Consider the following 8,740-nt stretch of genomic DNA (forward strand, 5'->3'; position numbering starts at 1 on the left):
GTGGGAGAGTATACTCCCCCAGGGTGTGCTGTGGGGACACTGGCTGACATACACCACCTGTGTGTGTGGGAGAGTATACTCCCCCAGGGTGTGCTGTGGGGACACTGGCTGACATACACCACCTGTGTGTGTGGGAGAGTATACTCCCCCAGGGTGTGCTGTGGGGACACTGGCTGACATACACCACCTGTGTGTGTGGGAGAGTATACTCCCCCAGGGTGTGCTGTGGGGACACTGGCTGACATACACCACCTGTGTGTGTGGGAGAGTATACTCCCCCAGGGTGTGCTGTGGGGACACTGGCTGACATACACCACCTGTGTGTGTGGGAGAGTATACTCCCCCAGGGTGTGCTGTGGGGACACTGGCTGACATACACCACCTGTGTGTGTGGGAGAGTATACTCCCCCAGGGTGTGCTGTGGGGACACTGGCTGACATACACCACCTGTGTGTGTGGGAGAGTATACTCCCCCAGGGTGTGCTGTGGGGACACTGGCTGACATACACCACCTGTGTGTGTGGGAGAGTATACTCCCCCAGGGTGTGCTGTGGGGACACTGGCTGACATACACCACCTGTGTGTGTGGGAGAGTATACTCCCCCAGGGTGTGCTGTGGGGACACTGGCTGACATACACCACCTGTGTGTGTGGGAGAGTATACTCCCCCAGGGTGTGCTGTGGGGACACTGGCTGACATACACCACCTGTGTGTGTGGGAGAGTATACTCCCCCAGGGTGTGCTGTGGGGACACTGGCTGACATACACCACCTGTGTGTGTGGGAGAGTATACTCCCCAGGGTGTGCTGTGGGGACACTGGCTGACATACACCACCTGTGTGTGTGGGAGAGTATACTCCCCCAGGGTGTGCTGTGGGGACACTGGCTGACATACACCACCTGTGTGTGTGGGAGAGTATACTCCCCCAGGGTGTGCTGTGGGGACACTGGCTGACATACACCACCTGTGTGTGTGGGAGAGTATACTCCCCCAGGGTGTGCTGTGGGGACACTGGCTGACATACACCACCTGTGTGTGTGGGAGAGTATACTCCCCCAGGGTGTGCTGTGGGGACACTGGCTGACATACACCACCTGTGTGTGTGGGAGAGTATACTCCTCCAGGGTGTGCTGTGGGGACACTGGCTGACATACACCACCTGTGTGTGTGGGAGAGTATACTCCCCCAGGGTGTGCTGTGGGGACACTGGCTGACATACACCACCTGTGTGTGTGGGAGAGTATACTCCCCCAGGGTGTGCTGTGGGGACACTGGCTGACATACACCACCTGTGTGTGTGGGAGAGTATACTCCCCCAGGGTGTGCTGTGGGGACACTGGCTGACATACACCACCTGTGTGTGTGGGAGAGTATACTCCCCCAGGGTGTGCTGTGGGGACACTGGACTGACATACACCACCTGTGTGTGTGGGAGAGTATACTCCCCAGGGTGTGCTGTGGGGACACTGGCTGACATACACCACCTGTGTGTGTGGGAGAGTATACTCCCCAGGGTGTGCTGTGGGGACACTGGCTGACATACACCACCTGTGTGTGTGGGAGAGTATACTCCCCAGGGTGTGCTGTGGGGACACTGGCTGACATACACCACCTGTGTGTGTGGGAGAGTATACTCCCCCAGGGTGTGCTGTGGGGACACTGGCTGACATACACCACCTGTGTGTGTGGGAGAGTATACTCCCCCAGGGTGTGCTGTGGGGACACTGGCTGACATACACCACCTGTGTGTGTGGGAGAGTATACTCCCCCAGGGTGTGCTGTGGGGACACTGGCTGACATACACCACCTGTGTGTGTGGGAGAGTATACTCCCCCAGGGTGTGCTGTGGGGACACTGGCTGACATACACCACCTGTGTGTGTGGGAGAGTATACTCCCCCAGGGTGTGCTGTGGGGACACTGGCTGACATACACCACCTGTGTGTGTGGGAGAGTATACTCCCCCAGGGTGTGCTGTGGGGACACTGGCTGACATACACCACCTGTGTGTGTGGGAGAGTATACTCCCCCAGGGTGTGCTGTGGGGACACTGGCTGACATACACCACCTGTGTGTGTGGGAGAGTATACTCCCCCAGGGTGTGCTGTGGGGACACTGGCTGACATACACCACCTGTGTGTGTGGGAGAGTATACTCCCCCAGGGTGTGCTGTGGGGACACTGGCTGACATACACCACCTGTGTGTGTGGGAGAGTATACTCCCCCAGGGTGTGCTGTGGGGACACTGGCTGACATACACCACCTGTGTGTGTGGGAGAGTATACTCCCCCAGGGTGTGCTGTGGGGACACTGGCTGACATACACCACCTGTGTGTGTGGGAGAGTATACTCCCCCAGGGTGTGCTGTGGGGACACTGGCTGACATACACCACCTGTGTGTGTGGGAGAGTATACTCCCCCAGGGTGTGCTGTGGGGACACTGGCTGACATACACCACCTGTGTGTGTGGGAGAGTATACTCCCCCAGGGTGTGCTGTGGGGACACTGGCTGACATACACCACCTGTGTGTGTGGGAGAGTATACTCCCCCAGGGTGTGCTGTGGGGACACTGGCTGACATACACCACCTGTGTGTGTGGGAGAGTATACTCCCCCAGGGTGTGCTGTGGGGACACTGGCTGACATACACCACCTGTGTGTGTGGGAGAGTATACTCCCCCAGGGTGTGCTGTGGGGACACTGGCTGACATACACCACCTGTGTGTGTGGGAGAGTATACTCCCCCAGGGTGTGCTGTGGGGACACTGGCTGACATACACCACCTGTGTGTGTGGGAGAGTATACTCCCCAGGGTGTGCTGTGGGGACACTGGCTGACATACACCACCTGTGTGTGTGGGAGAGTATACTCCCCCAGGGTGTGCTGTGGGGACACTGGCTGACATACACCACCTGTGTGTGTGGGAGAGTATACTCCCCCAGGGTGTGCTGTGGGGACACTGGCTGACATACACCACCTGTGTGTGTGGGAGAGTATACTCCCCCAGGGTGTGCTGTGGGGACACTGGCTGACATACACCACCTGTGTGTGTGGGAGAGTATACTCCCCAGGGTGTGCTGTGGGGACACTGGCTGACATACACCACCTGTGTGTGTGGGAGAGTATACTCCCCCAGGGTGTGCTGTGGGGACACTGGCTGACATACACCACCTGTGTGTGTGGGAGAGTATACTCCCCCAGGGTGTGCTGTGGGGACACTGGCTGACATACACCACCTGTGTGTGTGGGAGAGTATACTCCCCCAGGGTGTGCTGTGGGGACACTGGCTGACATACACCACCTGTGTGTGTGGGAGAGTATACTCCCCCAGGGTGTGCTGTGGGGACACTGGCTGACATACACCACCTGTGTGTGTGGGAGAGTATACTCCCCCAGGGTGTGCTGTGGGGACACTGGCTGACATACACCACCTGTGTGTGTGGGAGAGTATACTCCCCCAGGGTGTGCTGTGGGGACACTGGCTGACATACACCACCTGTGTGTGTGGGAGAGTATACTCCCCCAGGGTGTGCTGTGGGGACACTGGCTGACATACACCACCTGTGTGTGTGGGAGAGTATACTCCCCCAGGGTGTGCTGTGGGGACACTGGCTGACATACACCACCTGTGTGTGTGGGAGAGTATACTCCCCCAGGGTGTGCTGTGGGGACACTGGCTGACATACACCACCTGTGTGTGTGGGAGAGTATACTCCCCCAGGGTGTGCTGTGGGGACACTGGCTGACATACACCACCTGTGTGTGTGGGAGAGTATACTCCTGAGGGTGTGCTGTGGGGACACTGGCTGACATACACCACCTGTGTGTGTGGGAGAGTATACTCCCCCAAGGTGTGCTGTGGGGACACTGGCTGACATACACCACCTGTGTGTGTGGGAGAGTATACTCCCCCAGGGTGTGCTGTGGGGACACTGGCTGACATACACCACCTGTGTGTGTGGGAGAGTATACTCCTCCAGGGTGTGCTGTGGGGACACTGGCTGACATACACCACCTGTGTGTGTGGGAGAGTATACTCCCCCAGGGTGTGCTGTGGGGACACTGGCTGACATACACCACCTGTGTGTGTGGGAGAGTATACTCCCCCAGGGTGTGCTGTGGGGACACTGGCTGACATACACCACCTGTGTGTGTGGGAGAGTATACTCCCCCAGGGTGTGCTGTGGGGACACTGGCTGACATACACCACCTGTGTGTGTGGGAGAGTATACTCCCCCAGGGTGTGCTGTGGGGACACTGGCTGACATACACCACCTGTGTGTGTGGGAGAGTATACTCCCCCAGGGTGTGCTGTGGGGACACTGGCTGACATACACCACCTGTGTGTGTGGGAGAGTATACTCCCCCAGGGTGTGCTGTGGGGACACTGGCTGACATACACCACCTGTGTGTGTGGGAGAGTATACTCCCCCAGGGTGTGCTGTGGGGACACTGGCTGACATACACCACCTGTGTGTGTGGGAGAGTATACTCCCCCAGGGTGTGCTGTGGGGACACTGGCTGACATACACCACCTGTGTGTGTGGGAGAGTATACTCCCCAGGGTGTGCTGTGGGGACACTGGCTGACATACACCACCTGTGTGTGTGGGAGAGTATACTCCCCCAGGGTGTGCTGTGGGGACACTGGCTGACATACACCACCTGTGTGTGTGGGAGAGTATACTCCCCCAGGGTGTGCTGTGGGGACACTGGCTGACATACACCACCTGTGTGTGTGGGAGAGTATACTCCCCCAGGGTGTGCTGTGGGGACACTGGCTGACATACACCACCTGTGTGTGTGGGAGAGTATACTCCCCCAGGGTGTGCTGTGGGGACACTGGCTGACATACACCACCTGTGTGTGTGGGAGAGTATACTCCCCCAGGGTGTGCTGTGGGGACACTGGCTGACATACACCACCTGTGTGTGTGGGAGAGTATACTCCCCCAGGGTGTGCTGTGGGGACACTGGCTGACATACACCACCTGTGTGTGTGGGAGAGTATACTCCCCCAGGGTGTGCTGTGGGGACACTGGCTGACATACACCACCTGTGTGTGTGGGAGAGTATACTCCCCCAGGGTGTGCTGTGGGGACACTGGCTGACATACACCACCTGTGTGTGTGGGAGAGTATACTCCCCCAGGGTGTGCTGTGGGGACACTGGCTGACATACACCACCTGTGTGTGTGGGAGAGTATACTCCCCAGGGTGTGCTGTGGGGACACTGGCTGACATACACCACCTGTGTGTGTGGGAGAGTATACTCCCCCAGGGTGTGCTGTGGGGACACTGGCTGACATACACCACCTGTGTGTGTGGGAGAGTATACTCCCCCAGGGTGTGCTGTGGGGACACTGGCTGACATACACCACCTGTGTGTGTGGGAGAGTATACTCCCCCAGGGTGTGCTGTGGGGACACTGGCTGACATACACCACCTGTGTGTGTGGGAGAGTATACTCCCCCAGGGTGTGCTGTGGGGACACTGGCTGACATACACCACCTGTGTGTGTGGGAGAGTATACTCCCCCAGGGTGTGCTGTGGGGACACTGGCTGACATACACCACCTGTGTGTGTGGGAGAGTATACTCCCCCAGGGTGTGCTGTGGGGACACTGGCTGACATACACCACCTGTGTGTGTGGGAGAGTATACTCCCCCAGGGTGTGCTGTGGGGACACTGGCTGACATACACCACCTGTGTGTGTGGGAGAGTATACTCCCCCAGGGTGTGCTGTGGGGACACTGGCTGACATACACCACCTGTGTGTGTGGGAGAGTATACTCCCCCAGGGTGTGCTGTGGGGACACTGGCTGACATACACCACCTGTGTGTGTGGGAGAGTATACTCCCCCAGGGTGTGCTGTGGGGACACTGGCTGACATACACCACCTGTGTGTGTGGGAGAGTATACTCCCCCAGGGTGTGCTGTGGGGACACTGGCTGACATACACCACCTGTGTGTGTGGGAGAGTATACTCCCCCAGGGTGTGCTGTGGGGACACTGGCTGACATACACCACCTGTGTGTGTGGGAGAGTATACTCCCCCAGGGTGTGCTGTGGGGACACTGGCTGACATACACCACCTGTGTGTGTGGGAGAGTATACTCCCCCAGGGTGTGCTGTGGGGACACTGGCTGACATACACCACCTGTGTGTGTGGGAGAGTATACTCCCCCAGGGTGTGCTGTGGGGACACTGGCTGACATACACCACCTGTGTGTGTGGGAGAGTATACTCCCCCAGGGTGTGCTGTGGGGACACTGGCTGACATACACCACCTGTGTGTGTGGGAGAGTATACTCCCCCAGGGTGTGCTGTGGGGACACTGGCTGACATACACCACCTGTGTGTGTGGGAGAGTATACTCCCCAGGGTGTGCTGTGGGGACACTGGCTGACATACACCACCTGTGTGTGTGGGAGAGTATACTCCCCCAGGGTGTGCTGTGGGGACACTGGCTGACATACACCACCTGTGTGTGTGGGAGAGTATACTCCCCCAGGGTGTGCTGTGGGGACACTGGCTGACATACACCACCTGTGTGTGTGGGAGAGTATACTCCCCCAGGGTGTGCTGTGGGGACACTGGCTGACATACACCACCTGTGTGTGTGGGAGAGTATACTCCCCCAGGGTGTGCTGTGGGGACACTGGCTGACATACACCACCTGTGTGTGTGGGAGAGTATACTCCCCCAGGGTGTGCTGTGGGGACACTGGCTGACATACACCACCTGTGTGTGTGGGAGAGTATACTCCCCCAGGGTGTGCTGTGGGGACACTGGCTGACATACACCACCTGTGTGTGTGGGAGAGTATACTCCCCCAGGGTGTGCTGTGGGGACACTGGCTGACATACACCACCTGTGTGTGTGGGAGAGTATACTCCCCAGGGTGTGCTGTGGGGACACTGGCTGACATACACCACCTGTGTGTGTGGGAGAGTATACTCCCCCAGGGTGTGCTGTGGGGACACTGGCTGACATACACCACCTGTGTGTGTGGGAGAGTATACTCCCCCAGGGTGTGCTGTGGGGACACTGGCTGACATACACCACCTGTGTGTGTGGGAGAGTATACTCCCCCAGGGTGTGCTGTGGGGACACTGGCTGACATACACCACCTGTGTGTGTGGGAGAGTATACTCCCCCAGGGTGTGCTGTGGGGACACTGGCTGACATACACCACCTGTGTGTGTGGGAGAGTATACTCCCCCAGGGTGTGCTGTGGGGACACTGGCTGACATACACCACCTGTGTGTGTGGGAGAGTATACTCCCCCAGGGTGTGCTGTGGGGACACTGGCTGACATACACCACCTGTGTGTGTGGGAGAGTATACTCCCCCAGGGTGTGCTGTGGGGACACTGGCTGACATACACCACCTGTGTGTGTGGGAGAGTATACTCCCCCAGGGTGTGCTGTGGGGACACTGGCTGACATACACCACCTGTGTGTGTGGGAGAGTATACTCCCCCAGGGTGTGCTGTGGGGACACTGGCTGACATACACCACCTGTGTGTGTGGGAGAGTATACTCCCCCAGGGTGTGCTGTGGGGACACTGGCTGACATACACCACCTGTGTGTGTGGGAGAGTATACTCCCCCAGGGTGTGCTGTGGGGACACTGGCTGACATACACCACCTGTGTGTGTGGGAGAGTATACTCCCCCAGGGTGTGCTGTGGGGACACTTGCTGACATACACCACCTGTGTGTGTGGGAGAGTATACTCCCCCAGGGTGTGCTGTGGGGACACTGGCTGACATACACCACCTGTGTGTGTGGGAGAGTATACTCCCCCAGGGTGTGCTGTGGGGACACTGGCTGACATACACCACCTGTGTGTGTGGGAGAGTATACTCCCCAGGGTGTGCTGTGGGGACACTGGCTGACATACACCACCTGTGTGTGTGGGAGAGTATACTCCCCCAGGGTGTGCTGTGGGGACACTGGCTGACATACACCACCTGTGTGTGTGGGAGAGTATACTCCTCAGGGTGTGCTGTGGGGACACTGGCTGACATACACCACCTGTGTGTGTGGGAGAGTATACTCCCCCAGGGTGTGCTGTGGGGACACTGGACTGACATACACCACCTGTGTGTGTGGGAGAGTATACTCCCTCCAGGGTGTGCTGTGGGGACACTGGCTGACATACACCACCTGTGTGTGTGGGAGAGTATACTCCCCCAGGGTGTGCTGTGGGGACACTGGCTGACATACACCACCTGTGTGTGTGGGAGAGTATACTCCCCAGGGTGTGCTGTGGGGACACTGGCTGACATACATCCACCTGTGTGTGTGGGAGAGTATACTCCCCAGGGTGTGCTGTGGGGACACTGGCTGACATACACCACCTGTGTGTGTGGGAGAGTATACTCCCCCAGGGTGTGCTGTGGGGACACTGGCTGACATACACCACCTGTGTGTGTGGGAGAGTATACTCCTCCAGGGTGTGCTGTGGGGGACACTGGCTGACATACACCACCTGTGTGTGTGGGAGAGTATACTCCTCCCAAGGTGTGCTGTGGGCACACTGGCTAACATACACCACCTGTGTGTGTGGGAGAGTATACTCCCCCAGGGTGTGCTGTGGGGACACTGGACTGACATACACCACCTGTGTGTGTGGGAGAGTATACTCCCCCAGGGTGTGCTGTGGGGACACTGGCTGACATAACCCACCTGTGTGAGTGTGGAGAGTATACTCCCCCAGGGTGTGCTGTGGGGA

This window comes from Procambarus clarkii, chromosome 74 (assembly GCF_040958095.1).
Source record: "Procambarus clarkii isolate CNS0578487 chromosome 74, FALCON_Pclarkii_2.0, whole genome shotgun sequence".
NCBI classification, from domain to species: Eukaryota; Metazoa; Arthropoda; class Malacostraca; order Decapoda; family Cambaridae; genus Procambarus; species Procambarus clarkii.